Source organism: Babylonia areolata, chromosome 18, assembly GCF_041734735.1.
Source record: "Babylonia areolata isolate BAREFJ2019XMU chromosome 18, ASM4173473v1, whole genome shotgun sequence".
Taxonomy (NCBI): domain Eukaryota; kingdom Metazoa; phylum Mollusca; class Gastropoda; order Neogastropoda; family Buccinidae; genus Babylonia; species Babylonia areolata.
In genome coordinates, this window is record NC_134893.1 from 12,235,508 (window position 1) to 12,241,944 (window position 6,437).

General features: G+C 37.8%; 1 non-coding gene across 1 annotated transcript; it reads left to right on the plus strand.

The window, feature by feature from the left end:
• The first annotated feature begins 6,364 nt into the window (after window positions 1-6,364).
• Trnak-uuu (transfer RNA lysine (anticodon UUU)) lies at window positions 6,365-6,437 on the plus strand. Its single transcript has one exon. It is a non-coding gene; the product is annotated as a tRNA-Lys (tRNA).

The following is a 6,437-nucleotide window of genomic DNA, read 5'->3' on the forward strand; positions in this document are numbered from 1 at the left end:
GTGCGTCAAGTCAAGTCAAGTCAAGTCAAAATGATCTTTATTGAGGGTAAAAGAATAAGCTTATACAGCTTTTTTACATCCTGCCCTCTTAAAAAAAGAGAAGAAAATTTTTTTTTTTAATTTAAAAGGGAAAAAATGGGGGAAGTGGGGTCTGGAAAAGATATATGGAAATAAACAATTACAAGAAATACACAAAAATTCTACCGAGAACAACAACAACAACAGAAATAATACAAGCGTAAAAAGCAATAAATTTACATATGATACTGACACGATTACAACATGCAATGCGACACTCTTACATCATTAACTTAATTCAGGAAGAAAAGAGAGAGAGGAAAAACGAGAGAGAAAGCTACATATATATACATGCACATACACACACACACACACACACACATATATATATATATATATATATATATAGAGAGAGAGAGAGAGAGAGAGAGAGAGAGAGAGAAACAGACAGATGGGTAAAGGTAACAGTCGAGAGATGGAAAGGAGACAGAAAGTCAGAAGGACAGAGAAGGTTTAAAGTTAGAAAAATAGACAGACAAGTATATAGACAGCAGATACAATGATAGTCAAATCGAAGGATCAAGGGATCATATTTTTTCCATCAAATATTTCTTAAGTGCTTTTTTGAATGGTTGCTTTAGACGACATGACTTTAAAGAAGGAGGTAAACCATTCCATATCGTTCCCCCAGAATATGTTAAACTAGATTTATATAAATTGTTTCGGGGTCGTGGAAAAGATAGTTTGTGAGTGTGTCTATTTTCATTAGTGATAAAATTCTGGGTTATTTTCTTTGGTGCCGTTCCATTCGCTATACTGTGCATACACATACATTTGTTAAGTAACAGTCGACTTTTGAGCGGAAGAATGTCTAAATTTTTATAGTCATTATCTGTCAAAGTATTAGATTTTAGTTTAATCAGTTTTAGAGCTCTTTTGTGCAAGCGACTGATGTGTTTGAGGTTAGTTTCGCTGGCATTATCCCACAACGTGGATGCATAGTTTATGAGAGATAGAATGTGTGCGTGAAAAAATAGCTTCCTAGAATGAAGATTGAGAAAATGTTTAACCTTGCTAAGCTGGTATATTCTTTTGGAAATTCTTTTTCCTAGATCAGCAATATGATCAGTCCATGACAGGTCATTGTCTATTATGACCCCCAATACTTTGTGTGTTGTAACTTCTTCAATTGTTTTCCCGTGGATGTATAAAGGTGTAAAGGAGGTATGCATTTTTTGTCGCTTCTGTCGTGTCGTCACATACATACATTTAGTTTTGCCTGTATTTAGAGACATGTGGTTCAGCTCAGTCCATTTGACCAAACTATCTATATTGTTCTGAAGCTCATTTACAAGTTCAGTTGGATTATCACTATTTGACTGAAGTGAGGTGTCGTCCGCGAACATTCCGCATGTGCATTGTATATGTAATGGCAAGTCATTTATATATATGGAAAATAAAAGTGGTCCAAGCACTGATCCTTGTGGTACACCAAATTTTACAGGCAGTAAATCAGACCTGCTAGAACTGATTTCAACCAACTGATGACGGTCACTGAGAAAGGAGATAAAAAAATCTAAAGCATCATTTGACAAATTGTAATGTGAGAGTTTTCTAACAAGAAGAGAGTGGTTAATTATGTCAAAAGCCTTGGCGAAGTCAACAAAGAGAATACCTGTGAACACATTATTGTTTATGTTTGAAAGGCATCTTTCAATAATTTGTATAAGAGCTGTGTGACAGGAGTGATTTTCCCGAAAACCTGATTGGTTTTCGTGTATCAAATCATATTTCTTAAGATAGGAATTAAGGTGAGATTGCACATGTCTTTCAAGTGGTTTGGACAAAACAGACAGTATAGAAATAGGTCTATAGTTAGAGGGATTATCTCGGTCTCCTGCTTTGTACAGTGGTATAACCTTAGCTTGCTTAAATTTTAATGGGAAAACCTGTTTATCAATACATAAATTATATACATAGGTGAGAGTGTCTGATATATATGCTGCACTGGCCTTTAGTATTTTACCATCGATTCCATCTAAGTCTCTTGTTCCAGATTGTTTCAGGCGTAGTAAGCTATGAAATACTTCGTTTATTGTCACAGGTGGTATATTAAAGTTAGCTGAGATGTTTTTCGAGTCACAGTATTGTTTCAGTAGTTTTAGTTCGTTTTCATTTGTTTTATCATTTACAATTATATTGTTGGCAATGTTAGCAAAATGATAGTTTAACTTTTCTGGTGATATCTCTTTTATTGGTTTATGGAAATTAGACATTGAGTTCTTGTTTGTCAAGATATTAATGGCTTTCCAAACTGCTTTCGAATTCTGAGAAGAAGACACTAGATTTTGAAAATATTTAATCCTACTTTTTCGCTTCATAGAATTCACTTTATTTCTTTGTTTTCTATATAATTCTACTTTCTTTGATCTGTGGTAGTAATCTCTTAATTCAATTTCATTATCTATTTCCTTTGTCAACCACGGAGGTTTAATTTTATGCTTCACCCTTTTTCTTATAAATGGAGCATGTCGATCATACACTAAATTAAATGTGTTTACCCAGTAGTCAATGGCATCGTCGGGATTTCTTATTTGATAAACATATTCTAAACCAGAATGAAGCAAATCATTGATGAATGTATTCTTATCGAAATGGGTGAAACTTCTGTAAAAAATTTCTTTATGACCCGATTTAGGAATTTTGACACCTTTCTTTTTCCAAGTTAGACAAACAGACGAATGGTCACTACAGCCAGTTTGAACAGAACATGTTTCCACTATATTAGATTTTGTGTTGACGTAAATGTGGTCAATGAGAGTTTCAGTGTGTTCAGTGAGACGTGTAGGGCGATCGATTATTTGTTCTAGTCCGTACAGAGCGTAACTGATGTTCCATTTTGTTCCAGGTACTGTCAAATCAATGTTAAAGTCCCCAAGGAGAATAATTTCTTTAGACTCAAGTATAGCTGCATCCATCATCGAATTAAATTTGTCGTACCAGTCAACGGATTCGGCTGGGTTTCTATAAAGGAATCCTATCATAATAGGTTTACAACGTTTAAGATTAATTTCTATCCAAATAGATTCCGTGCCATGATTTTCAAGGTGTGTTAGTCTCTTGAACATTACTGAGTTATTACAATATAAAAGAAGTCCAGTAGATCTTTGACCAGTAGGGTCAAGTCGGATGATATCATAGTTAGGCATGCATATATGAGAATCGGGAATACGATCAGTTAATCTAGACTCTGCAACACAGTAAACATGAAAATTAACCCCATTGTTATGCAATATGGTTGCGATATCATCAGTCTTGTTTCTGACACTGTTGATATTTAGATATCCTATGCGAAGCCCCTCTTGTGAGGGCCATGTATCTTGAGTGAGAGGCATTGTATGGCAGTTGGAAATAATAACATATACAAAATGTAGGTGCTTTACACACAAGAATTACTTTCAGTATAGCAGTAAATGCCCAAATACAATGCAAGAAAAAAATCGGTTCAATTAAAGACTAAAGCACAAATACAATGGTATCCACTGAAACTACTGCACAAGTAGACGTGAGCGAATGCCTACAATCAATTAGCAAACACTCAACAAAGCATGTAATATCTTTTTTAAAATGCGTCATTGTGTGTGTAGGGGTGTGTGTGTGTAGGCGTGTGTGTGTGTGTGTGTGTGTGTGTGTGTGTATAACTGTTGGTGGTAGTGGTGTGTGTGTGTGTTGGGTTATGGAGGTCTTACGACTGTCAGTTTGTGCGTGTCTGTATGTAGGCCTATGTGTGTGTATGGTGCATGATTCGGTGTGTGCAAGTGTGTGTGTGCATGCATGTGTGTGTGTGTGTGTGTGTGCGCGCGCGCGCGCGCGCGTGTGTGTGTGTGTTTATTATAACCTTAAGTATAAGGGAAGTAAAAATGTTTTGATGAACACTCCAATGACAAAATAAACTTGAATTATTCGTGTTTTTGTAATCAGATTCCCGAAGGACGAAGAGAGAAGAAGACAATGGGTTGCAGCCCTGAAGAGGGAGGGATTTCAAGCTACCGACTACTCCAGGATCTGTGGTGACCACTTTGAAAAGCAATGCTACAATCCGTCTGGCCTCTTGAAGCACACAGCTGTTCCCACCATCTTTAACTTTCCTGCTCACTTGCAAAAGGTAATATTAAAATTCATTTACAAAAATATATTCATTTACAACATCTCTTCTGCATGGGCTAGTTTGTATATTAAAATATTATTTATTTTTCAGAATGCCGCACTTTTCTTTTACCTGCATGAATTACAACAAATCATGTTAAAAATGAAACGTATTAAGGAAATTAAGTCAATCTTACATGTGCATTCATCTTCTGGTAAATGACCATAAAACGCCTCTGTGTGTGTGTGTGTGTGTGTGTGTGTGTGTGTGTGTGTCACTGTGTGATTGTCCGTGCATGTGTGCGTGTGCACGCGCGCGCGTGTGTGTGTGTGTTCATGTGTATGCATGCATAATTGTGTTTGTGTGGGTGGTGGGAGGAGGGAGGGAAGAGCGAGGACGGAATGGATTGGGGGATCCTAAGCAATAAATTTTATTATCATCATCCTGCTTTGACGATACACACATGTCAATAAACACAGACAAGCTCTAAAAACAACTGTTTAAAGATGGAACATTTTAGTGGTTCTAGTGGTATGTTTCAGTTTTAAAGTAATTTGTAGACACTATATCATTGCATAGAAATCATAACTGGTCATAACTCTGTTTCAGGAGGTGAAACCACGGAAAAATCCAGCTCCTTGCCAAACAACACAATTCTCTCATCACGGGAAAATATATTAGAAAGCAAATGAACAAACTTGTTCTCTTCAAAAACCAGTAACGTCTGTCCTGGAGACATGCATGTGCAAATGCACCTGACAATTCTTCACCTTGTGTCAATCTTTCTGGTACATTGTGATGCTACAATCTGTTAATTCACTGTGCCTTCTATGGCGTCCTTTACCCAGAAGAACATACACACAGTCATCCGTTTTCATGGTGCATACCCATGACATAAGGTTGGGGCTCGAACTTGTTCTGTTTGACTTGTGCTGTCTGATTCTGTTTTGGTTCTTTGTACTGATGTATGTCGAAAATTCCTTGTCCTATGTGCATTTATGAAATTGACTCTGAATCGCATTTTTTCTTTGAGTGTAATGTTATAATACTCTTGAGAAGTATGTGTATTTTTTTTTTAGAAAAAGGTTTTGCGAAAAGGAGAGATTTCGTTTGTTGTCATCTGAAGACTGAAGATTTCGTTTGTTTGTTGTCACATTCCTTTGCTACAGTTATTTAGGAAACATGCAAATTAGGAAAAAAAAGATATTTTTCTGACAGTTAATTCACTGAACTGACATTTGGTCAATTTTTTTGATGGTCAAATATTATAATTGGAAATTTTGTGTCTGTTTGTGTGTGAACGCGCGCGCGCGCGTGTGTGTGCATGCGTGTGCGTGCGTCTGTGTGTGTGTGACTCTGTGTTTGTGACTGTGTGTGTATATGTGTGTGTGTGACTGTGTGTGTGGGAGGGGTGGGGGGGACTGTATATATTATAATGCGAGAACACAATAAAAATATGAATATATTCCCGTTATACTTTTTCTTACCTGCATCCTCTGCCGTGACTCATTTTGAAGCTCACACACACACACAGTCACATACACACACACAGTCACACAAACACACACACAGTCACACACACACGCATGCATACAAACACAAATAGGCACTCAGACGCGCGTAAACACACACGCGGGCGCACGCACAGTCTTTTCAAGACTGAGGTAGGATTAGACAAGTATCCATAAGAGGTGTCCAAAATGGCCACGGCTCGCTCGCTCAGTTGGCGTCAAGTGACTGCAAGGCGCACACAGCGGCATTCCCAGTCCATTTTTATAGGTCAGTGGTTCTGCCTCTCTCAATCGCCTTGTTGCTTGAATTTCGAAGAGCAAATCAACTTCGAGAGCACAGATCATGTGTTAGTCATGTCAGCACAGAACTCTCCAGCGGACATAGACACTAATATCTCGGGAATTCTAGTGTCTATGCCTGCGGACTAGGCTAACGCCATGACTGTCACTCGACATGGCGGTCTGATTCGGTCACAATAAGCTCTGGGCCTCGGAATCAGTAAAAATGATAATGTGCTTGGACCACAGTTAGAGCACGTAGTCCGCTGTGACTGCTTAAAATCGAGAAGAAAAAAGCAGAAAAAAGTGATTTAAAAAAATTGCTTTTTCTTTCACAAGAACTAGAGCCAAGTTATTGTTCTTCAGTGCACAGCCGTTTATTTCTTTTCCTGAAGACAGTGTTAGCGGAGCCCGGTTAGCTCAGTCGGTAGAGCATCAGACTTTTAATCTGAGGGTCAAGGGTTCGAGTCCCTTATTGGGCG